The sequence below is a fragment of the Typopeltis vanoorti genome, chromosome 13 (assembly GCF_054136105.1).
Source record: "Typopeltis vanoorti isolate ZY-2024b chromosome 13, IOZ_Tvanoo_1.0, whole genome shotgun sequence".
Lineage (NCBI taxonomy): Eukaryota > Metazoa > Arthropoda > Arachnida > Uropygi > Thelyphonidae > Typopeltis > Typopeltis vanoorti.
The window spans coordinates 122,293,923-122,320,641 of record NC_143561.1 but is presented as its reverse complement, the minus strand read 5'-3'; the positions used below and the strand labels follow the sequence as shown (position 1 = coordinate 122,320,641).

Here is a 26,719-nt window from a genome sequence, read left to right as displayed (position 1 = left end):
CTATTCCTTCCCATCTGACTTCATAGAACCCTATGATATCAATTTTTCCATTGTCCATTTCTTGTTTGAGATTTTCTGATTATCCACATCTGTTCATTATTCTCACATTCCATGTTGCAATTTTGATTCTCTGGCGATCTTTCATTTTCCATTTGTATATAGCTTGTTTAAAGTCATTTTTAGAGGTTTGATCGGGAGAATCATCAGCACTTGAAGCATCCAAATTTCTGCGACGACATTTTTGGGGTTTTTCGCTTTAAAATATTCCAAACATTTTCGATCGGATTAAGGTCCAGGCCATTCAAAGGCAAAGTCATAGTTTTAATTGGGTGTTTCCATTGTTTCGCAGATGGTTCTTGATTCGTCCGCTGTGGCGACAAGATGCATTATCATCTTGAAAAATGAAGTCCTTGGAATCCTTGAACCATTTTTCGATACTAGGAACTAAAAATGCTCTTAAATTTCTTCGTACACTTCGGAGTTGACTGTATGTCACACGATACTTAGTTTTCCAACACCTTGTGATGTCATGCACCCCGAAACGGTAAATGAGGGTGAAAATTCAGCCTTTGTATAATGCACTCATTGAAGAACTTTTCACCAACTTTTCTCCATACTATGGTACCGTTATTATCACCGGCCCCAATACAAATTCCAGATCCGTCACTAAAAATGACTTTTTTCCAGTCATCAAATCCCCAAGTTACATGATTTTTACCCCATTGGAAATGCTCCTTTTTGTGTTTGTCAAAAAAGATTTCGGTTTTGCTTTGCAAAAGTGAAATCCTTGATCAATCAACCGATTTCGTTCTGTGCAGTCACTTACCTTTACTCTGTAGTTCAACCATGTAGCATTAAGTTTTTTGGATGCTGAACACTGTATGGTTTTCGCAAGTTCAGCCAGTTTTCTGTCCTGTCTGAGTGAGGTGGCACGTGGACGTCCACTTCGAGGCATGTTTTTTGCAATATTAGTCGAACGATGTTTTTTCCAAATGTCACATGCAGTACTTTGAGCACATTTTAGTAATCCAGGTACTTGTTTTGAAACATTCCGTCTTTCAGATATTCAATCTTTTTTTTTTTTTTTTTTAAATCGCTGGAAGTTCTTTCACAGGAGCCATCCCTTAACACTAGAGAAAGAATTTAGATTTCACAACTACGATTCTGCTCATAAAATGCTTTACGCGTGCACAGACAATTGTAGATTTGCATATTGAGGAATGATAAGCATTTGTTTACCCAGCGATCGCTTACTTTTTTCAACCGCCAGGTCGATCGCTTACTTTTTTTCAACCGCCAGGTCGATCGCTTACTTTTTTTCAACCGTCAGGTCGATCGGATTCTTTTTTCAAACACAGGTAATTTATTTCTTTAAATTAACCTCTAAGTGAGCTATTTCATTTCTTGCATTCTAACACGTTCGTATGTTAAACTTTCCAAGAAATATACTGGATATATTGCAGTTATCGCAGTGATAAACAGCATTGATGGGATACTTTATGCAAGGGTTGTATTTATTTGTGAAAAATAGCAGTTCTGTAATACGGTGTTACGAACACACTCTTCTGACATGCGTAATAGATAAGAAATGGAATACGTTGTTTGTGTTCATGTTTTCGGTGGATCTACATTTCTGGCCTTTCCATATATTGAACGGAACGTTACATTATTTTTCAGTGTGCTTGCACTCTTTTAAAACCATTGCATGGCATATCATTTCTTTTTTTTAAAGGAATATTAGAATTCGTTTTTTTTTCAACGTTTTTTCCCCTCGGAAAGTTAACAGTTTTAGATAACATGTCATTTTTTACAGAAAAACATTATTTTCTAAAGGCGGCAATCAAGCATCTTTGAAATAGCACATCTAGAAATCAGGAAGTACTGTTTGATGTGCTCAATGGACTTCACGTCCTAGTGTAGACTATATATCGCTCATCAGTATAAATGGCATTGTTCTTCTCATTCGCCAGGCATTCGAGCCTAAATCTTTTCAATCGAAGATCATTTGACTTTTGATTGGAATGGATTCGAATTCCTTTCTAGAATGCGAAAACATGTATAAGAAATTTTCTGCTGGAAATCAGCTGATTTCTCACATAAGGGTTTATCTTCCTTTATAACTGAGATTTTTAAGTGTCTCCAAAAACAGACAAACTAGCTGGAGAATACATTTAAGTAACAGACAGAAATCCTGGCTTCACAGCCTTAATGACAGCTATGCTAAGAATTGGGAAGATGTATAGTCCTGAAGAGGACGTTTGCATGTTTCAAAAAGATGTTTGGTTTAGTTCCTGGCCTCCAGCACAAGTTTAAGCCCATAGGAATGGAGCTGCATGAACAGAGGAAATTAAAAGCATGTGGAAAGAGTACTGTGAGGAACTGTCAACAGGGAAGATGAGGAAAATTTGGAAAAGTCCATTTTCAAGGGAATCTCGATTTTGAAATACAAACGGTTAAAATAGCTGCTGAGGAACTTAATAGCAATAAGGTTCTAGCTGCAGATGGAATCCGGGCAGAGTTAATTAGGACCACCGGAATTAGGAAGAAAAAAGATTGATAAGAGTATTGTCTAGAGACCTGAAAGAAATCAGTATTCCTATTACTGCATAAGAAAGGAGATATAAAGGCCTGCAAAATCTATAAAACTATTAAGTTAATATTTCATGCAATGAAGGATTTACTAAATGTTATTTTACATAGGACTGAAACCAAAGCCGAGATTCAGATACCTGAAGGACAGTCAGGTTTCAGAAAAGGCAAGGGTACCCAGAGATCAGATCATTGAGAAGTATAGAGATTTTAGACTTCCTTTGGTAATATGCTTCATAAATAGACTACCCAAAATTCATGTTAAAAATTCAAAATTTTTAGAATTATCGGTTAGTTTCCTAGTTTTTGTTAGTTTTCATTGCTTACCAGTGTATCCCTGAAAATGCTGACAGATATTAGTCAGTGAAACATGTCGGATATTAAACAATTATTTACTTGACTAACATACCGAATTAAGTCTTTAATTTATTAAAACTACCCAAAAGTTTTTGATTGTGTTCAACATATGTGAGCTTGTGGGAGATAATGAAAATAATGAGATTTCCTCAGCACATTATCAGGTTGATAGCTAAGTTGTATAGGGAGCAAAAAGCTATGGTAAGAACAGGTATTCAATTAAATGATTGGCTTCTGGTAGGTAAGAGAGTTAGACAATGATGCCTGTTTTTCTCCTCACCTGTTCAATATATATGCTCTTGACATGTGTAAAGCACTGGATCAGCTGAAGAGAGGGATTAGGATAGATGGTTCAGCGATTTCCGATACAGTACTCCAACTCTGTTAATGACAGGGAAAAATTATGACGAATTCTTGATAGAGTTAACGAGATCAGTAAGTAAAGAGGACTAAAACTCAATCCTAGCAAGACAAAGATTATGGTTCTTGAAAGAAATATGGACAGGGAAGGTACTGAGAAACGAGTGTACCCTAATGGAGAAATAATTGAGGAAGTTAGCTTTATCAATGTGAATAATTCAGAAGACAGAAGAGGGTTAGGAATGACAAGAACAATAGTCAGGGTGGAAGGACAGACCTTTCACTGCATGAAAAAAACTGAGAATTCTAAATGTATCTGGATGCGGATGTGAAGCTTGCAACCTAAAGAAGTCCAACAGGAAAAAGTATAGCTGTTTTTTGAGAGGTGTTACATCTCAAAAAACAGCTATACTTTGAGGGGTTGATGAGGATTTCATACACTGACAATGAATGGGTTTTCTAGAAATGACTGGAGAACTTCAAAACTCCATAAGAGTATTGACAGGAGAAATTACGATTTCCCGAGAAAGTTGAAATACTTTGGATGTATAGAAGGAATGAAAGGAGGACTTCTCAAAACAAATAGAGGATAAAGTTTCAGAAAGGGGAATTGGTAGATCCTTGATGAGATGGATGGATAGTGAGACCAGTCTTCAGAGAATTGCACTTTCCAGAAAGCCTACAATATTGACCATCTGGAGAGAATTCAAGTGGCATATCGCTGATGTGAGGAGTGACCATATGACATCCACTGATGTCCAGTGAACTTATGAATATGTACACGGCCTGAAGTGCTTCGGCGATGATTCTAACTAAACTAAGCAGATTACAATCGCTTCGATAATCAGACAGTGTATTCGCTGTAAAGCCTATGAGCCTTACATCCCAGAGTGTGCAATGTTCACAAAAATATTTGAAGATAGATGAATTTCATCTCCTGTGATGCAATCATCAGTTTCTTATTGGAAGTCTAAAGTGCTTTCGCCTTAGGTATTTCTTAACCTAATCGAGTGTAGCCCAGTGGATGTGGCGTTTGCACACCACGGTGCTTGACCGCACGAAGGAAGACTTGTTGGTTTTGAATCTAGTCGGCGACTAGAAGAAATTTTTCTAACCCTTTTTTCGACCGGTTCCCGATTTAGTCGATCTCTGGTACGGTGCAGCGGGTTTTTTCTTCCGGAAACTCGGGTTTTTCGTCTCGTAAACTCAAGAAAATCGACCGTAGAACCCACATTATTTCAGACATTAAATATGAGTGTTATGGTCAGGGACACCACGATATGGCGGCACTTGTTGAGCCATCTGTCTTCACTGCATGTCGCTTAATTAATGGTAGCCTTGGGCCAGCTATCTCTGATCGGCTGCCAGTGGAGATTGAACTGCCCACTCCGTCTCCAAAAGTTAGATAGGGCTAAACACCGCCTACTCCCTATACGGGAATAATAAGGCGTTAGCTTATTATTATATATATATTTTTTTTTTTTGATCGAGACACTAATATGCTTTCATCGTTTTCAACCGTTCATGGGTGGGATTGTAATAAGCAAACATAGAATGGTAGACATGCAGCCAATTAGCATGACTTAGAGGAAAATCAAGGTTTTTCCTTTTGTAAAACAGGCAAACTGGCCAGATAATACACTCGACAAACAAACGCACTTCCGTCTTTTTCCGCAATGTGGTATTGGGCTTCTTGGAAATGCCATATAACAATAATTATTATTATTGCTGCTCTTTTCCTTCTATCTCTAGTCGGAGCCTTCGTACCTTAATGGGTTTCAACGATGCTCTTTGGTTGGAAAGACCTGGGTTCGAATCCCATTTAGGATGCGATGAACCTGTATTGTGGAGTGGAATCAACGCAAAGGTATCGTGTTAATCGATAGAGTAGGTCTCCAGCTATGAATCTTTTGACTCCATGCCTATATAAATAATAAATAAGAAATCTTTATCATAGCCTTTCAGCTGAAGGTGAGTTAGCCGGTTTCGTATGAAATGAAAGGGTTTCCTCCCGGAAGAAACTCGTTTTTTTTTTTATTATCTTGCAAAGAGACAAACCGGCCATTAGAACACACACACACACACACACACACACACACACACACACACACACACACACACACACACACACACACACACACACACACACACACACACACACACACACACACACACAAAGTTTACTTCTAGGTGCATATTTACCACACTCTTAGACAGGTTCCAAGTGTGTAACCCCTTAAACTCAATCTTATAGCATCCCTTTAATTGGGATAGTGAAATGGATGCTTTGTCAATAGGGGATAGTTACCCTAGTGCTCTCTGATCTAGTAATCATAATTTATGAAGTGTTAAACCCAGGAAAAAAAAAGAATGCGTTTTTATGCTTCATGCTATCAGATCTGTACTTTTTTCATGTCTTGCTGATATTTTTATAAACAGAGAAACTTGTGCTGTATTTATCGACTGTTTCACTGATTGTTTACCATTACTCCGATATTTGAACCATTTCTAGTACATGTGCTTTTTGAAGGTTGCAAAAGTTTGTAGGCTGATGCAGAGGTGGATTCCAGCCCACACAGTGCTATGTGAATATATTTATAATGAGATAAACAACGGTTAGAAGGTAGTTATAGGTCTCATTATTATTATTTTATTTTATTTTTATTCCGGAAACAGTGTCTGCTGAAGTGTAATATTACAAATCCATCTGGTCTTTTAACTGATTGTGAGATATACATCGTTTCCCCGTGTGCTATAAAAATAAACCATTTCTAATCGATATTTTAATTTACATACTTCAGACAGGTATAGTGTACAAATTGTTAAAAGTTAAGTCTCATTATGATTAAAAAACTTTACTATTTAATGACAAACGCAAATAAAAAGTGACTGATGTTTTTAATTACTTTCGGTGAGACTTTTGTAGTTTAACACGCATTACTATACTCGTATTTTTAACATCTTGTACCTTCTCAGATGAAAGTGGTTTCATCTGATAATAATAATAATTATTATTATAAAACCTCCATGGTGTCAAAGACTCATCGTTGGAGGGCCACTGTTATACACACAGTTTATCATACCCCGCCTTAAACATATGCACTGTCTCTGCGCTCACCACACTCTTGGGCAATGCATTCCAATCACTCACCACTCTCCATGGAAAACATCTGCTCCTCACTCCCTTGCTCGCACCCTCCTTATACAGCTTCCAGGGATGACCTCTTGTTCTCCTGCTATCTTCACCCATTCTGTGCAAAACCTCCCCGATATTAATCTGGTAATGACCTCTTAACAGCATACCTCCCCCCCCCCCCTCTATCCACCAAATTTTGCAAATTGCATTTTTTTAGCAGCTCCAGCAGAATAATATTCACTTTCTCAACGAACACGAAAATAAGTTTACTTATTTAGGTGTGAGGAAAGTTGTAGAATTGGTTGACATTTTTTTGTCAATACTCTACATTCCAGAGACCAGAAACCACCTTAGTCAATCGCCTCTGAACGTTTTCCAACGCATCTTCATCTTTTTGAAAATCATGTGACCAGATTTGTGCACAGTAATCCATATGTGGCCTGATCAATGCCTTATACAAAGGAACCATAACATGTTTACTTCTACAAGTCAATCTCCTCCGCATCATTCCCATTATCCGCTGTGTTGTCTTCACAATTTTAGTAACGTGTCCCCGCAATTTTAGGTCCTTGTCTATAATCACTCCCAGATCTTTCATCTCCTTTACCACTTCCAAGATATTTCCACCGATTGTGTACTTTACATCCCATCTCTGCTTCCCAAATTTCAAAACCTTACACGTTGAAACATTGAATTGATATCCCACTCATTTACTCATTCAGCCAGTGTATTCAAGTCCTCTTGCAAAGCGACATCATCCTCTCCACTCCTGATGGCTCTCCCCAACTTTACATCATTTGGAAACAACTGCATATCACCATCAGACCTCTCCAAATATCATTTACATACAAGTTTAAAAGCGATGGAGCCAAAACAGATCCTTGACGTATACCACTAGTAACTTTCCTCTTCTGGGATATCGCTCCTCCATAGACAACTCGCTGATACCTATCAGACAGCCAATCTCCAATCCTGCGAACTAATCTACTGTTCACCCCCTACCATTCCAATTTAATTACTAGCTTGTCATGTGGCAGTTATTTAGATTTTGCAACACATTTGCTTGTGTTGCAAAATATACCACTGTATATGCAATATACAGTGTATATGCAATTGTAAATATACCACTGTATATGCAACACCCTTATCCAACGCATTTGTCACTTTATTATAAAAAGTAAGCAGATTGCTAAAGCACGATCTTCCTTTAGTAAATCCATGCTGGCCGTCAAAGAGTATTTTTCTGTTGTCAACCCAATTCTAAATCTTAGTCCTAACTAACTTCTCTAATACCTTAACCACAACTCCAGACATACAGACTAGTCTGTAATTCGAAGCCTTACTCTTATCACCTCCCTTATGAATTGGAACAATTTTGCCCTCTTCCCACTCTTTTGGAATTTGACCCAGTGAAAGACATGTTGAAAAGATATGCAAAAGCTGAACAGTTCCTCCTCCTTCTTTCCCACTGCTTTCCAGTTCTGCATGATATCACATTCACAAGAATTACTATTACTATTATTACGGGCAACTCCAGGGAGTCATTAGACTCATCGAGGGAGGCCCCAAATCATATTCATCACAACTATTTGACATTCATACAGTATCTATCATACCTCGCCTTAAACTCATTCACTGTCACAGCATCCACCACAGACTCAGGGAGCGCATTCCACTCATTCACTACTCTAAAAGTAAAGAACCCAGCTCTAACACCTTTACTAACCACACTTTTGCCCAGTTTCCATGGATGTCCCCTAGTCCTCCCACAACCAGCCCTGTTCTCAAAAATATCTTCTGAATTAATTTTATAGAAACCCTTCAGTAATTTGAATGTCTCAATCATACGCCCCTTCTCCGCCTATCAACCAATTTTTGCAACCCACAAATCCTCAACCTGTTCTCATACGTTTCATTCCACAGACCTGCTATCATCTTGGTCACTCGACTCTGGATCCTCTCCACCTCCTCCCCATCAAGAAAAAACCTAGGTGACCAAATCTGAGCACAGTAGTCTAGATGGGGTCTTATCAAGGCTCGATACAGAGGAACAATAGCCTGCTTGTCTCTGCTTGTCAACGTATTCTTCAGCAACCAAGTGATTTGATGAGCTGTTTTGGACACTTTTGCAATGTGTCCCCTAAATTTCAATTCCTTATCTACCAACACTCCTAAATCTCGTGCCTCATCAATTACCTGGAGCACGGTTCCACCAATGCAGTAAACTGCCGTCAATCTTTTCACCCCAAAATGCATAACCTTACATTTTGCCACATTAAACTGACATCCATTCTCCTTAGCCCAGACCTCCAATCTATCCAAATCATCCTGCAAAATTTTGACGTCATCTGCATTCACTATTGCCCTACCCAACTTCGCATCATCCGCAAACAAATGAACTGTTCCTCTCAGATCATTTCCTATATCATTTATGAACAAATTAAACAGCAGTGGTCCAAGAACAGATCCTTGTGGCACACCACTAGTCACAGGCCGTCTTGTGGACTCTACTCCCGAGTAAACCACTCTCTGATATCTCTCCGTCAACCACCCTCCTATCCATCTCACCAACCCTATGTCCATTCCCATATGCTGCAATTTACTGATTAGAATTCTATGTGGAATCCTGTCAAAGGCCTTGGTAAGGTCCAGTAGAATCACCGTAAACCCATTACCCTTATCCAGTTCAGCCGTCACTGTGTTATAATACTTGAGCAAGTTACTGAGGCATGACCTACCCTTCACAAAACCATGCTGTCCCCGATACAGTATCCCATTTTCTTCTATCCAATCTTGTATTTTCCTCTTGACCATTTTCTCTAAGACCTTGACAATGATTCCTGATATGCTAATCGGTCGGTAATTTACAACAGCAGTCTTGGAACCACCTTTATGCAGTGGAACTATTTTCCCCTCTTTCCACCCGCTCGGGACTAACCCAGACCCGATACTCAAATTAAACAAAATGGTCAAGGGTACTGACAATTCTTTAGCTGCTTCTCGTACAACACGAGCTGGTATACCATCCAATCCCACAGATATATTGACATTGAGGTTATGCAATAGACTACTCACCTCCACTTCATTAACCACAATTCCCGTATAATCTACTGGTTTATTCGTTTCTGCAATGTCACCACCTGGATGATATACTTTTGCAAAGTGCTCACTCAGTAACTCAACTATCTCAACTGATTCAGTTACCTCCCTACCATCGGCATTCTTTAAAATCAATCTGCCATGTACATTTTTCCCTTTTACTTGCTACATATCTAAAAAACTGTTTAGGATTCTCTTTAGCCTGCATGGCCAATGTTCTTTCGTAATCCTTTTTTGCTTTTCTTACCACACTCGTCACCCTTCTGGCCTGCGCTTTATACCGTTCATGTGCCTGCCGGTCACCCTTCTCCTTAAATTCCCTCCATAGTTGTTTCTTTTTTTGCAACTCAAGCTTAATGGTGTTATTCATCCATTTAACCCCTACTTGATTGATTATTCGGACTCTAGGTATACAGTCAGCCATTGCTTCATGCAAGCACTTCTTAACTACTTCCCATGCACTATCAACTTCTAGTCCTTGCAGTTGTACATGCCATGGCACTGAACCGATCAAACTCCTAAGCTTGTCATACTTTCCATCCCGATAATTCCACATGTACCCTGTCTTAATTGAAAATTCTACACCTTTAGCCACCTCCCAAGTTAAGACCCTATGATCACTCTCACCGATTGGTGGCAATGTGGTCATATTTGTTACAGCCAAATCCTCAGATGTAATTACTAGGTCAAGCACTCTCTGACCATTAGTATTTTCCATTACATTCTGTCGCAGATAGTTATCCCTTAATAACCGCATAAAATCCAGTTCCTTCCTCCCGTGTGTCCTCTCCTCACTCCAATCAATGCGACCATAGTTGAAATCTCCCATAATAATCACCCTCCTTCCACCCATTTCTTCTATTTGCTTGTGCATACTGTCACCACCATCTTTTCCATCACCTGGTCTATAGCAGCACCCAATTGTATATTTAGTTCTGCTAGCCACAATCTCACACCAAATGGCCTCAAATGTGCTCTTTTCTCTATCCTGCAATTCAACCTCTATTCTCCTTGGCTGGAGCTCATCAGCTATCATCAACAATACTCCTCCCCCATTTTATTCTCTCTGTCATTCCTGAACACACTATACCCATCACATTCAATCCCACTAGTTATATCATCTACAGTCAGCCATGTTTCACTAATACCTATAACCTGTGGTCTGGAAGTGCCAACCATGGCCAAAAACTCTTCCTTCTTGTTCCTAATACTCCTAGTATTAGTGTACATGAATTTAAGACCCCCATTAGCCCCAACCCTACCTTGATGCCTTATATTAACTATCCCACTCAGATTTGTTGTCCTTATTTGCTCTGGCATATTATATTCATTCTTACATTCAACTGCCTCCATAAGGATTGTATCTCTACTCCCCCCCCCCTAACAAATCTAGTTTCCCTGAATTTGCACATCCACTACATTCAGCAACACTTTCTCAAGTCTTCTTACACTGTAACCATTCAAATGCAAGCCATCCATCTTATATAGATCCTTTCGCCCATCAAACTCACTCCACACATCCACAAATTCCACACCACTCGTCATACTTAACCCACGCATAAAGTCATTCGCAAGTATAGCCCTCCTTTTAAACATTTCACTGTCATACCGTGGCAAAAGACTAATCATTCTAACTCTCTCACTCTTTTCTTTTGCTACCTCAAACAATTCATTCAGGTCTTCTATCATTTCCATTTTATCTCCTTTCAAATCATTCGTACCTGCCACAACAATCATTTCTTTCACCCTTTCCTTTTGCTCTCTAATAGACGCAGTTACGTCCTTTATGGTCGCACCAGGTTGGTACGATTTTGTCAAATCCTCTACTATCACACCTCGTACTAACGAGTCTCCATACAGCACTCTATCCTTCATTTTGTTCATGTTCACATTCATACGTCTATTTTTCCTGTCATACCTTTTATTATTGGTTGGTTCATTCAGTCTACTTTTGTTCATGCACTCTAGCTGCTGTTTTGCTCTTTCTATCGCACTATTCAACAACGCGATCTCACTCAATGCATCTATCTCATCTTTTTTGTTCTCTGAGAAACCATTTATACTATCATTCACACTTTCTACGTTCTCACTCTCACAATTTTCATGTACAACCTTGCCGTTTCTTGTCATATCCCTATTTCCTTCATTCTGAAGGTTGACAAAAATATCACACTCACGATCCGAAATACACTTCAATTCCTCATTCTCCCTACATTTTCTACCCACATTCAATCCTTTATTATCATCTAACCACACTCCGACCGCACTCCGCAAAGCGTACATTTCACAGCTAGTACACTGACTCATTTCTTTTATGCTACCGTTCTTTGATAACGATGGCGAACCTTCATTACTGGTCGTCATTTTCCTTCGCACAGGTGCCATAATTATTTGCAATGTATTTTGTCAAATTATACGTTATAACACACCAAAAATAGACGCACTAAAATACGCAAGGCAAACAAAACAAAACTACACATTATTAAGTAATTTGTATCGATAACTGAAAATGATACTTATCTTATCTGGAGCTTGCACGAACACTACACATTACGAATTCATCTAGCGGCGACTTCCGACATAGATTATGTTATAAAACACTTTAGTACACTAACCACGCTAATAAAGCTCCAATAATATACCAAAATTACACACTTAAGTCCATTAAATTGAATCTAAAACCCCAATAAATCAACAAAAAACACAAATCTCTCAGGAGCTCTCCGATAGCACGTTCGTTCACCAGCTAGCCTCGACACCTTTTTTGAATGAAATACTTTTATAAATTGCTCACTAAATATCTCAACTATATCCTCCGCAGCGATTATCATTCCTCCGTTTTCATCAGTCAATCCCATCCTACCATAATCATTCTTTCTTGTACTGGCCAGATATCGAAAAAATTCCTTAGGAATTTTTTTGCCGCTTTAGCTAACTACTGCTCATACTGCATTTTTGCTATCCTTATCAAGCTATTTCCCTTCCACGCCTGTTCTTTGTACTTCTCATGCAACTGGTTGATATAAATACTCATTTTGTGTTTCTTCCATCTATTTACCCTCTTAACCTTTAGAATAGATGCTGATATTGCCTCCACTAAATAGTTCTTAAGTATGGCCCAAGCAGAATTGATATCCTTTCCATCCAGTTCCTCTTTCCAATTTATTATCGCAAGCTGTTTCCTGAGCCTGAGCGGAGCCTGTGTAGCTCAGTGGATGTGGCGTTTGCATACCACAGCGCTTGGACGCACGAAGGAAGACTTAGTTTCGAATCTAGTCGGCGACTAGAGGAAATTTTTCTAAGCCTTTTTTCGACCAGTTCCCAAGTTAGTCTATCTCTGGCACGGGCAAACTGGTTTTCCTCCCGGAAACTCGGGTTTTATGCCCGTAAACTCAAGAAAATCGACTGTAGAACCCACATTATTTCAGACATTAAATATATTGTGTTGGGGTTAGGGACCACGAGATGGTGGCACACTTGAGTCGTCTCTCTTCACTGTGTACCGCTTAATTAGTGATAGCCTTGGGCCATCTATCTCTGATTGGGTACCAGTGGAGATTGAACTGCCCACTCAGTCTCCAAAAGTCAGATAGGGCTAAATGGCCTCGCCTACTTCCCGTATACGGGAATAAAAAGGCGTTAGTTGATTTTTTTATTTTATTTCCTGAGCTTTTCGTAATTACCAGTCTTATAATTCCACATATATCCCTTTCTAACAGGCGTCTTCGAATGAGTGGTCACCCTGCAAGTGATCACCTCGTTGCCACTCTCACCAACTAGTGGAAGATTTGACATCTCATTTTTAATAACATCATCTGATGAGATGATCAATTCCAATATTCTTGATCCTCGTGTACCCACCGTTACCTGCTGCCTAAGGTAATTGTCTTTCAAAAACTTCAAAAATTCATTTTCCTTACCCCCAGATGCAGTCCCTTGCTTCCAGTCTATATTACCATAATTAAAGTCGCCCATAATGATCACTGCTTTCTTGCTAGCTGGACCGATTTACCTATACATTTCCTTCTCATTACCCTCTATAACAACACCCAACTAAATATTTCACCCTGTTTACTTCTATCTCTCTTACCATACTGCCTCAAAACCACTATTTGCACCTTGCAAATCCACCTTAGATGGGCATAACTCATCTGCTACCATTAACAGTACTCCTTCTCCCTTTTTTCCCTGTCTATCTTCACGAAAAATATCACATCCGCCCATCTCTATTCCTGTCGGGATGTCATCTAACTACGTCTCACTTATACCAACAATTTTGGGGCGAATAAACTCAAGCAAAGCAACAGTTTCGTTCCCCTTATTTCGAACACTTCTAGCATTAGTGAATAAACATAAGAAATCATTACTGCTTCTACAAGTCCTACGAACGTCACTCTTACGACGTCACTCTTCAATACCTTCCCCAGTCATTTCCTCTATATTACCACCAATTTTACAACTTTCCTCACACCTAAATAAGTAAACTTATTTTCGTGTTCGTTGAGAAAGTGAATATTATTCTGCTGGAGCTGATAATTTTCTCATGAAATGTTTGTATAAGAACACAGATACTTTTTTGAAGGATGGCGAAAAAGTTTACATTTTTTAATAATTACCAAAAAAGATAATATGGATAATAAATACTGACAGAAAGTGATTTCGATTGTTTTTGGAACACTTGGTTATTATTTATTTTTATTTTCTTTACAAGGCTAGAATTTAATAAGGTTGGATAGTAAGAAAAGATTCTATAGTTGCACAAACTAATTTGATGTTTTTTAATATCAGTGAACATTTAATAGCGAAGCATTATATATTAGTGTTTTGAATTAGGTAAGTAAAAAAAAAAAAATATATATATATATATATAATCGCATATACTTTGTTTTACAATTTTCGTATTGTCTTTAATAATATCAGGATAAGATATGATTATTATGTGGCACCTCCAGGGAGTCCAAAGATTCATTGAGGGAGAGTGTGCCAACAGCATCGAAAGACTAATATCCTTCCAACTACTAACTGGGATTAAACTTGCTTAACTTTTTGCTGAGCCATTAGTAGCAGAGGCTATACCAATCGACCAACCTTTGCTGGCTATATGCTACGTCATTATTCAAAATTTACTTATTTTCGAATTATCTTAAGTATGCACATTTTTAATGGACTTTTTTTTTTTTGTTGGGCCTGGTTGGCCGAGTGATTAGTGTGTCCGCTCTCCAGCCAAGAGGCCTTGGGTTCGAATCCACCATCATTGCCAAAACCATGTGAGGTACGGCAGTGACCATACTGCGTCTACGGACGTTAAATGATTTTATATGCCTGTGTAGCTCAGTGGATGTGACGTTAGACTCGAAACCAAGTTTTCCGTCGTGCTTGGCCGCACGAAGGAATACTTGGTTTCGAGTCTAGTCGGTGATTAGAGGATTTTTTTTCCTAAGCCTTTTTTTGACCGTTCCCGAGTTAGTCAATCTCTGCCACGGGCAAGCGGGTTTTTTCTCCCGGTAACTCTGATTTTTCGTCTCGTAAACGCGAGAAAATCGACCGTAGAACCTACATTATTTTTTCAGACATTAAATACGAGTGTTAGGGTTAGGGACCACGAGATGGCGACACCTATATAGCCGCCTCTCTTCACTGCGTGCCGCTTAATTAGTGATAGCCTTGCGCTAGCTATCTCTGATTGGGTTCCAGTGAAGATTGAACTGCCCACTCAGTCTCCAAAAGTTAGATAGGGCTAATAACGGCCTCGCCTACTCCCTGTATATACGGGAATAAAAAGGCGTTAGCTGATTTTTTTTTTTTTTGTCATAGAAAATTGAAATGGGAACCCTAAAATTACTGAACATGAGCTGGTTGTTTAGGTCAATGTTTCTCAACGTTTTATAGCCGCTGCACGCTTGAACAATTGATATTACTGATCGACCCACTGGGCTTTCCGCTCGTCCTTAAATACGGTGACCATACGTCCTTTATTTAAGAGGATAGTACTTTTTTTTCACTGCTCTGTCTTTTACATTTATTTATTTTTTCTAAACTTGCAATTTTGTTCTTAATATTTTGTGAATTGAAATAATAAATAATAAATTGAATATTTGCGCACAGCACACGGCCCATAGAAACATGATACTGTCATTTCACCGCCACTCGCTAGTGGCGCGGCATGTATATGGCTGCATCCTATATGCGCGTTTATTTGTACTTGACTGTGTAGAAGTTGTGATAGGAGTGAGTGAATGTAAACACGTATTCTTTTTAAAACATTTTAAAATGCTTATGTCTCCCTGGATCTAATGTCCCCCCCCCCAACGGGTATTTTCATTAGTGAACAATATATGTACTAGTGAAAAAACCCAATCGAAAATCGAAACATGCATTTATACCAAATGCAATTTTGACATGAACTGTATACGGTTTTTATTAATTTTTAAAACAACCTGATTTATTAAAAAAAGTTCATTCTTGTGAAAAGTATCAAAATTAAAAATTTTTAAAGTAATAATATGATTGTTTAAAATACTTATGTATATGCTTATATTTTATAATAAATCTTATAAAGCTTTTTAGTTTTAGTGCTGCTTTTTTTATTATGAAACAATTTCTGATTTGGCTTTTATTTTCTTCAAAAAAATATGGTCACTGTATTGATAAATCATATTTTACTACCAGAGGTGAGCATTCATAAGCATCACAAAATCGTGATTAGGTGGCATATTAATACACAACCTTAATATTTTCAGTGGAAAAACGAAGAGAAAAATTAGGATAAGAAAAAAAGTATATTGTGAATTACATCAAAATAATGAGACACTTGTAAATTATTTAATTGATTATTCAACGTCAAGCCTTCAAGTTTAAAAAAAAAAAGTACAAAATATATTAAGGTATTTACAGAGGTAAGCAAACCTAGCATACGGTGACTGACTTTATGTACCTCTATACGCTTGCATGTTGAAATATACATCGTGTGGCAAAATATTATGCATATGATTATAATGAACAACTTTTATAGTGAACATAACAAATATGATTATAGTGAACAAATTAATAAAATAATTTTATTAATTATTAAGATTTTTATTATATCGTATTCTAAACTCCATCTGAAAATTTCAGATAAAAATATTTCTTTGCTAATCGAATTCTCTAGTGACCAACCAGGAAATCTATGCAGCCCACTGTTGCATTGTAAGCTGTATCTGAAAATTTACAAACTAAAATCAAAATACTGTAAAATTTCTGACGACGTCATGATGCTCCTAAAACCGTTTTAAAGCGGGAAAGAAAAATCTAAGCTTCTGGGCAATGGAGAAGTCTCATTGTAATGACTAGGCTAAAAAAAGTTATAATTAGATGAGGTTTCAATTAAAGGATATTCATTTACATACCTGTGCATAATTTTGTAAGTATAGGTGGTAAAACTAAATATGATGGATGGAAGTAGTAATGAGAGATTTAAGACAGCTGGACGAACACTTTACAGTAGATGTATGATAGCGTATGACAGACACCAATACCAAAACCTAGTAATGGAAGCATTAGATCTAATTGGTCTATTAAACTGAAGAAGAAGAAAAATTGTAACAACTTGACACAAGACTTGATCACAGTTGAGATGGTATACAATTAAAAGTGATCAGCACAAGATACTGATAACTGAGTGCAGAGAATACATTCAGATAAATGAAAAATCTAAAACCAATGATGAAACAAATAAAAATAATAATAATAAAAAAAAACTAAAACATAGACTCACAATTTATTATTAAAATACTCTGGATTAGAGATAGTGGTTGGTAGTTTTTCCACTTGGTCATAATTGTTATTATTATGTGACACCTCCAGGGAGTCTAAAGACTCATCGAGGGAGAGTGTGCCAACAGCATCGAATGATTGAACCCCTTCCAACTACTAACCATGCTCAAACTTGCTTAACTTTTTGTCGTGAGGCATTAGTAGCAGAGGCTCCACCAACTGACCAACATTTGCTCAAGAAATTATATACTTGGTTTAATCCTTTATCCAAGTGTAAGCAAACAATGTTTGTGCCTGAAATATAATCAGGACTTGGGAAACTTGTATATAGAAGCTAATGACTTCACATCACTTGCCATAATGCAAAGCACATATCCTTACAGGTATGTATAATGCTATACTTTATGGGAAGGGTCACTACACTGACTGGTTTCCCTGTTTAAGTGCAGGGTTACCTCTCCAAAAACTCATGCAATCACTCAGATCACCCAAGAATAAGTGACCTGAGTGATCATTTAACTCAGCAGTGGCTCTGCTCAGTGACAGGCTCCTCCTACCACCAAGCAGAACCTCTCATATTCCAAGAAAAAGCATCAGCCAAGGAAGCCCTAATACAGACCATCCCCAATGGATCCAGATCCCTGGATGCTCAAAAGCTCCCTAAGGCAAAAACCTTAAGGGAGCAAAAACTCTTCTCCCCTGGAATCAAACCACCAACTGTTTTTGACCTTTATTAAAGATCTCATGAGTGGGAGCCAGATCCAGAGGTGATACTAAGATGGAAGTAATGCAAAAGTCATGTTTTCATATACAAGTTGCCAAAAGGTGTCACACCTTATTATTAAAATACTATCTGGATTAGAGATAGTGTTTGGAAGTTTTTCCACTTTGTTATACTATAAATTAAACATACCAAGCAATTATATGTTTGGTTTAATCCTTTATCCAAGTGTAAGCAAACAATGTTTGTGCCTGAAATATAATCAGGACAGGGCAACTCGTATATAGAAGCTAATGACTTCACATCACTTGCCTTAGTATCCCATAATGCAAAGCACATATCTTTATGGGTATGTATAATGCTATGCATTATAGGAAAGGGTCACTACCCAGACTAGTTTCAATGAGACCTCTTCCCATAATGCCTAGCATTATACATATCTGTAAGGATATGTGCTTTGCATTATGGGATACTAAGGCAAGTGATGTGAAGTCTTTGGCTTCTATATATGAGTTGCCCCAGTCCTGATTATATTTCAGGTGCAAACATTGTTTGCTTACACTTGGATAAAGGATTAAATTAAGTATATAATTTCTTGATATCTTTAATTTATAGACTCACGATAATCCAGGTTAACATGCTACCATGCCACAATGACGATAACATTGGATAACATTAAACTTATAAATAATATCGTGGCAATGTTATTTATGAGTTGTAACTGCCAGTCAGGTTGGAACACCTGTTATATTGGTTCTACAATTCATTCTGTTAAGTCTTGTTTTATTGAGCATTATCAAAATTGTAATATTTCCATACCTAAATATTTTCTTTCGACTACAAAGAAAAAATACAAGCAAAAACATACCCACAACAACAAAAATCCCACTACTGAAATATCCTTGCATGCTATACACACTAAACACTTCCCTGAAATCGAAAAGGTTACCACTTAATTTCCAAGAAAATGAATCCAAATTATTCTGTTCTGAATCACTAGCAATAAGAATCATCTAATGTACTACCATAAACAGAAAAAAAACCCTACTTAATGTTCCCCTCATGGCAATTAAACGAAATAAATTACTTTCCTGTATTCTCGCACCATCCCAGTTCTGCAGTACTCTCGAACTAACCAAACTCCTCCTCACATGTTTCACAAAAGAACCATGCAGCTAGCTCATGACATTTTAATGACCCCCCCCCCATCATGTTTGTTGCTGGATTACTATGTATATAAGTTTTTATTCCTTTTCTTTATTCTCAGTTCTTTTAAATTCAAAATTTGCGCAATTCTTATTTTTCAGTGTTTATTTATTTGTTTACTTTTTTATCATTGGTTTTACATTTTTCATTTATCAGAATGTATTTTCTGCACTCAGTTGTTGATATCTTGTGCACATCACTTTAATTGCATATGGTTTCAGTTCTGATCAAGTCTTGGGTCAAGTTTTTATCACCTTTATCTTCAAAATCATTTAAAATCATTTAATATCATTTAATTAAAATTTCTATAATTAAATGAAATTTAATTATAGAAATAAACAGAAAAACAGTCATCAAATAATAATAAAATATATATAGTGTGTGTGTGTATGTGTGTATATATATATATATATATATATATTCAGAGCATGCGGGCGCCACTACGAAGAGGGTGCTGCCGACGGGGAGACGCCCCCTTCGTACCTGCAGAACCACACATGCCTGGATCGTTACAGGGGCACTTAGATAGAAATTGCATGCAGGCGCCAAAGACCCTAGCTCCCCTTCTGTATGTATATATATATATATATATATATAATGTCAATAATAAAATATCAATGTTTTTTAGTCTAGTCATTACAAAAAGACTGCTGCATTGCCAAAAGTAGGTTAGCTTTTTCTATCCTAAGATAAAAACATTTATATGCTAACAAAATGGCCTGCTTTGCTGAGTGGTTAGTATATACGCTCTCCAGCCAAAAGGGTGTGGGTTCAAATCCTGCCCTGGGCATGGATTTTGTGATTGTCTGTGAAAATACTAGTGTTGGTGGGTGGAAGATGACATTTGTGTAGATAATGATGGTCGTTGCAGTTAATTGTAGTTGGTGGACTGAGGGTGGAGACAGAGAGCTGCAGAGCAGGTGCCCTCCCTCGATGAGTCTCTGGACTCCCTGGAGGTGTCACATAATAATAAATTCTATCACAACCCGCCAGGAAATCTATCTGGCCCATTAGTGGGCTGCAAACAATACTTCGAGGAACACTGGTTTAGATAACACCAATGGATTCATTCTGGGCTGGTTGATTAGTTATTTAGATTGCATCAAAGCAAACTGAAGTTATTCATACCCAAATTACAAATGTTCTCTGAGCATTTTTTAAAAATTTTGTTTATTTCTCAATATGGTCAATTTATAAGCTTTTTTAATGTTGTGGTAGTTTTTAATCTTGTATAGCTACCACTGTTGAAGTAGGTGAAGTGTTTATCAGTTTGGGAAGAAAAAAATTCATGAATTTTATAATTGACATTATTATACAAACACCTTCTGGAGTCAAGACTCAGTAAAAGAGATAATATTAAGATGCCTTTTAATAGAGATAATGTTTATCATAGAGATGTATGATAATGTATGTAATGTCTATCATACAGAGATGTTTAGACAGTTGAGCTTAGCAAGTGCAAGAAGAATGTTTGTTATGGGAGATTTTAACTACAGCAGTATAAGCTGGGAAGAGCAAAATGCATGTAGCAATAAGGGAATGGAATTTCTAGAATTCTTGAGGGACAAATGTCTTAGGCAACATGTAATAGAGGGAACAAGAGGTTCAAGAATTTTGGATTTGATCATAGCATCAGAAGAGTTGATAATAACTGAGTTGACATCTCTCCCACCAGTTGGAGAGAGTGACCATGTGGTTTTGACTTGGAAGATGAATAGACATGCAGGAGTATCAAAGAGACAGGAACGTATGTGGAATTATAAAGCAGGTGATTATAATAGTCTTAGATATCAACTTGGAGAAGTTTCATGGAGGAAGGAATTGGAAGGCCAGGATATCATTAGTGCTTGGGAAATTGTGAAGGAATATTTGTTAGCAGTAATAGTAAGCTGTATTCCACAAGTTAAAAAGAGGACACAATTTGGTGTAAAGTGGATGACAAACAATATTAAACAGGAACTGTATGAAAAAGAAGCTATGGAAGAGATATAAGGAGACAGGTGAAGAGCAGATGCATGGTGAATATAAGACACAGATCAGGAGAGTGACTAGTATAGCAAAGAAGGTAAAACTGGAATATGAGAAGAGATTGGCCCCAAGCCCCAAAGAAAATCCTAGGGAATTATTTAGCTATGTGGCCAGTAGAGGAAAAATGATTGTGGAAGAATCACATTATGGGATAAAAATGGGAATAGAGTGACTGATGTAGAGTGCATAGTGGAATTGTTCAATGAACATTTTATTGGAGTATTTCATCCTGGAGGAGTAAATTTTAATACTAGAGGGATAGGGCAGGTTTGAGGTTTAGAGGTGCAGGAGGAGAGAGTGTGTTTCAAATACTGAGTACCCTGGATGTGAGTAAACCTGTGGGACTGGATGGTATTTCACCACGAGTTTTGATAGAATGTGCTAAAGAACCGACAGCTCCTTTGACCTGGCTTTTCAATGAAGGTCTGGCTACGGGAAAGGTGCCCAGGGAATGGAAGGAAGGTAAGATAGTGCCATTGCATAAGGGCGGTAACAGACTTGAAGTGTCTGATTATAGGCCAGTTTGTGTGTCATCAGTAGTTGTTAAGAACTTGGAGAAATTAGTGAGGGACCGTATACATCATTGGGCATATGAGGGTAATGTTATCTGTCAGAGTCAAAATGGATTTGTTAAGGGGGGTGCTCTTGTTTTAGTAATATGCTAGCCTTTTATAATAAAGTGACAAGAGCAGTTGATGAGAGAAAGGCATATACTGCCTTTTTTTTTGTATTTAGCAAAGGCATTTAACAGGGTGCCACATGATAAGCTAATATTTGTTGCATCACATGGGTTTGGATGTCAGGTTGGTGAACTGGATTCAGGATTGGCTGTCCGATAGGTATCAGAGAGTTGTGTATGGTAGGGGCAGTATCAAGGAGGCAGAATGTTACAAGTGGAGTCCCACAGGGCTCAGTACTGGGACCTATATTGTTTAACCTTTATATCAATGACATTGTCAGTGGATTGCATGGAGATATTCAGTTGTTTGCAGAAGCTGGGAAAGATTATTAGTCATAGTGCAGATGTGATAGCCCTGCAAGAGGATTTGAATAAATGAGACAGATAGACAAATGAATAGGGATGTCGTTTTAATACAGCAAAATATAGGGTCTTGAGGTTTTGTGGCACTTTACACTCTATTGGAGGAGTTAAACTGGAAGAAGTAGGGAGACAAGAGATCTGTGGTTGATGATTGATTGACACCTGAAATTCAGGGGACATATTGCAAAGGTGATGAAGGTGACACAGAGTATTGCTGCAATACTGAGAAGGGCACTGATCTGCTGAGATAAAAGAGTTATCTTTCCATTGTAGAAACCCTGATCAGCCCACACTGACTATTGTTTCCAAATTTGGTTCCCCCCAGGATTTAAAGGTGATAAATTGACTGTGGAAAGGGTACAGAGGCAGATAACAAAGATGGTTTCAGGACTGTACAACATGAGTTAACTGTGGAAAGAGTACAGAGGCTGATAACAAAGATAGTTTCAAGACTGTACAATATTAATTATGAGGATTGGCTCAGGGAATGTGGACTGCTGAGTTTGGTGGATAGAAGAAGAAGAGGTGATATGATCAAGACTTTTAAACTGTTGAGAGGCAGTTACAGGGTAGACATTGGAGAGTTCTTTCACTTAATGGAACAGTGGGAAGGAGCGATGACAAGGGGCCATCCCTGGAAGTTATGAAAGGAGACTGTGCGCAAGATTGTGAGTAGTGGTTTCTTTGCATGGAGGGTGGTTGAACCTTGGAATGCATTGCCTGAGAGAGTGATTGGAGCAGGAACGGTCAATGGGTTCAAGGAGTGGTATGATAAACTTCGTGTTTCCTAAAAACGACCTCCCACGACGAGTCTTTTGACTCATTGGAGGCCTGGATAATAATAATAATAATATTATTATTATTTCATTCTTTCTCAATGTCTTCATTTTCTTGTGTTTTTTCTAAGTAGTTATTAATCCTCTGTTGGTATAAATTTCTTATACTTGAATCATTTAGTAGTCTAACTTTGTAATTAGATTTTGTTTCTCTAGTTTGTTTATTTTTTTGTATTTTTTTAACTAGTTTGGTGGGAACCTTAATTTTGCCTGCACTAAATAATGATCTGTGTTAATTTCTAGCCCTCTTCTGACTTTAACATTTAGGAAGAGGTTTGCTGCTTTTTCATAGCCGGCAAAGGTTGGTCGATTGGTAGAGCCTCTGCTACTAATAGCTCAGTTAATAAGTTTGAGTGTGTGTTAGTAGTTGGAAGGGCACCAATCGTTCGATGCTGTTGGCACACTCTCCCTCGATGAGTCTTTGGACTCTCTGGAGGTGTCAAATAATAATAATAAAGTAGTCTGTTATTGATTTTTGTCCTCTTGCAGACCATGTATATTTATGTATATTTTTGTTTGTAAAATGTATTGATTATTTTTAAATTATTATATATTATATAATCAATAAGTCGCTTTCCCCATTTTTGTTTACTGTTGTTTCTCCAAATTTTTGTAGTGTTATATAAATAATTACAGCCAGAGAGCTTCATTCCTATTCTGCCATTATGATCTCTGGCTATAATTATATTGGTCTGTTTTATTTAATTTTTCATATATTCCTTGTAACTCTTTGTAAAAGTAATCATATCCTCTTCTTTTCCTTCTTCAGGGACATACACTCCAACAACTGTTAAATTTTCTTTATTATTTTCGTCATTTAAAATTTTATCTAATTCTTCTTTATGTGCTATGCTTCTAATGTTCCACGTAGCATATTTCACCACGTTTTTCTTTTTCCAAAGTTTCTTAACCTTTTCCAGTTTGTGGTCTTTTCCCATGTTTTCTGTCTGGTTTGGATTTCGTTGACTTGAAAATAACGTGTTTCCCTACGTCAAGTGACCAGCATGACGATAGATATCCTAGTGGTGGGGCTGCCACCTTAAGACAACTAGGCTTACCTTTTTATTATTATTATTATTATTATTATTACATAGCACTTTCAGGGAGTCCAAAGACTCATTGAGGGAGGGCACCTACTCCACAACTCTCCGTCTCCAGCACTCAATCCACCAACTACAACAGAATTGGAATGCCAAGATATCATTAGTGCTTGGTAAATTGTGAAAGAATATTTGTTAGCAGCAATAGCAATATCAATCCACCAACTACAACAGAATTGGAATGCCAGGATATTACGTTCATCATCTACACCAATGCCATCTACCACTGACCACCACCACTAGTATTTTCACAGACAAATATCCATGCGCACTGCAGGATTCGAACCTGCAACCTTTTGGCTGGAGAGCAGATACGCTAACCACTCGGCCAACCAGGCTGGCATAGTAAATAGTGGAAACTACAGTTTGAGAGGAAAGAGTCACCCCTTTGCCTTCAAATTGCTCTAATCTAATAGGATTATAGTAGGATACTATATGAAAGCTGCATAGTCCTGGATTTTTAGGAAGTGCGCTGGCACATATGCCAAATATCAACTTTTAGAATAAATAACTTGGAGTGCCCTTTGAAAAGAACATTGCAGTTGTTGATCTGTAATATAGAGTTAGAAATTGTACTATGCCCTTTTCTCATCAGATGGGTAAGTGTAGATGTGACTTATGCTCTGAGGAAAAAATTTTATTCCCAAGTGCATCATCAAAACTGTCACATTCATATTTGAAATGTAATTATCTGCAGTTATTTCTACTAGTATAGACATTTTTGGTTGTATTGCCTTTAAGAGAAACGGGTTTGTCCATTTCACAGGACAAGCCCATTTCTTTAACAGTGGGAAGGAGCAATGACAAGAGGCCATCCCTGGAAGTTATGAAAGGAAGCTGTGAGCAAGAGATGAGGAGTGGTTTCTTTGTGTGGAGGGTGGTTGAACCATGGAATAAATTGCCTGATAGAGTGGTGAGAGCAAGAACGGTCAATGAGTTCAAGGAGTGGTATGATAGACTTTTGTGTTTCCTAGGAAGGACCTTCCATGATGAGTCTTGACTCCATGGAGGCCTGAATAATAATAATAATAATAATTCATTATGCATTATGAATCAACATTGCTAGCCTGGTTGGCTGAGTAGTGGTTAGCATATCTCCAGGTTCTAATCCTGCTATAGGCATAGATATTTTTGATTGTCTTTAGGTTGGAGATGGATGGAATGCCTGGTGTGTTCCCACAACTCTGCTTGTTGGAGGCCTGAAGTGGCTTGAAAAAGTTCCATGTTTGGTATCTAGAGCTGTGCTTCTGGATCAGGTAATAAATGAATAAAAATAAATAACAAATAAACAAAAATTAACAAAAAAGAGAAACATTTTTTAATCCACCCACAGTACTAATGTACTGTAGGTTTACACTAAAAAAAAAAAAGGCTTGAGAAATGATGTGCAGGAAAAACTTGTCTCCACTGAGTTTTGATCTCATCTCAGCCCATTTAAACCTCTTTGTGATAAACAATACTTCTCACAATACACAGATACACAGGCCAGTATCCAATCTAATATCATACTATATTCACATTAAGATTTTATAATATTTTAAGCATCTTCAGTTCATTTAAATCTGTTCTCACACTGGCCCCAGTTACAAGAGTCATGAATAATAATAATAATAATAATGTATCTCCATTTGAACAATGCACAATCTTGCATTGAAATCATCACTCATTAATTCATCTATTTCTTCTGCTTCTGTAACATTCTGGCCATCTGGATTCATTAAAGTTATCTTTTCCTAATCATTCTTCTTTCTGTTTACCACAAAGTAAAACAACTAATAAATCAGCTTGTTGAAAATAATTTTTTCCAGCTCTTGAACTACTCATTCAATTATTTTCCACCTTCTGATTTTCCCCCCCTGATGCTCGATATGTAGTCTGCTTCTTCTTCTCCTCCCCTTCTCCCAAACATCCTGATAATTTTTCATGCAATGCTTTGACATCCTTATGTTGCATTTTCTTATACTATGGTACTGCTCTGAGAGTCTTCTAAACAATGATGGCCAGTGAAAATTTTAAGTGGAGGTACTTGCATATACAAAATAAGAAAAATAATTCACTTTTTCTTAATAAGTAACCAATTTATTAATAAGTAAATTTACATATTAAAACTTACTTTATTAAAAATATTATTTCAAAATAATCTTTTTAATGTTTTTAATATATATCAAATTTAATATTAATAAAATTTTTAATAATATTTTTGTGCACAAGTATAGAATTTATCTGTACCGACACTGCTCAACGAGCAGTGTCGGATTCACTTGTTACATGCAGTGACAAGTGCAAACGAATATCAGCAAGTCTAGCCGTAACTGACTGAATGTGATAATTCCAACACTGCATTAGATCGCAGTGCATTTGTTTCATGTAACGATAATTTTTCATATAATGATAATTGAGAAAATATAATTCTTTTTCATATTTTCAACAGTGACACTCATCATAATTCAGCCTTGTATCTATAATAAATAAATAAATAATCATATGTTA

The 26,719-nt window shown here is 37.4% G+C and overlaps 1 protein-coding gene across 1 annotated transcript in view; it reads left to right on the top strand.

Annotated features, from left to right (window-relative positions):
• Window positions 1-26,719, top strand: part of Col4a1 (Collagen type IV alpha 1) — a 903,940-nt gene that overhangs the window by 20,873 nt on the left and 856,348 nt on the right. The gene's annotated exons all lie outside the window — the stretch shown is intronic.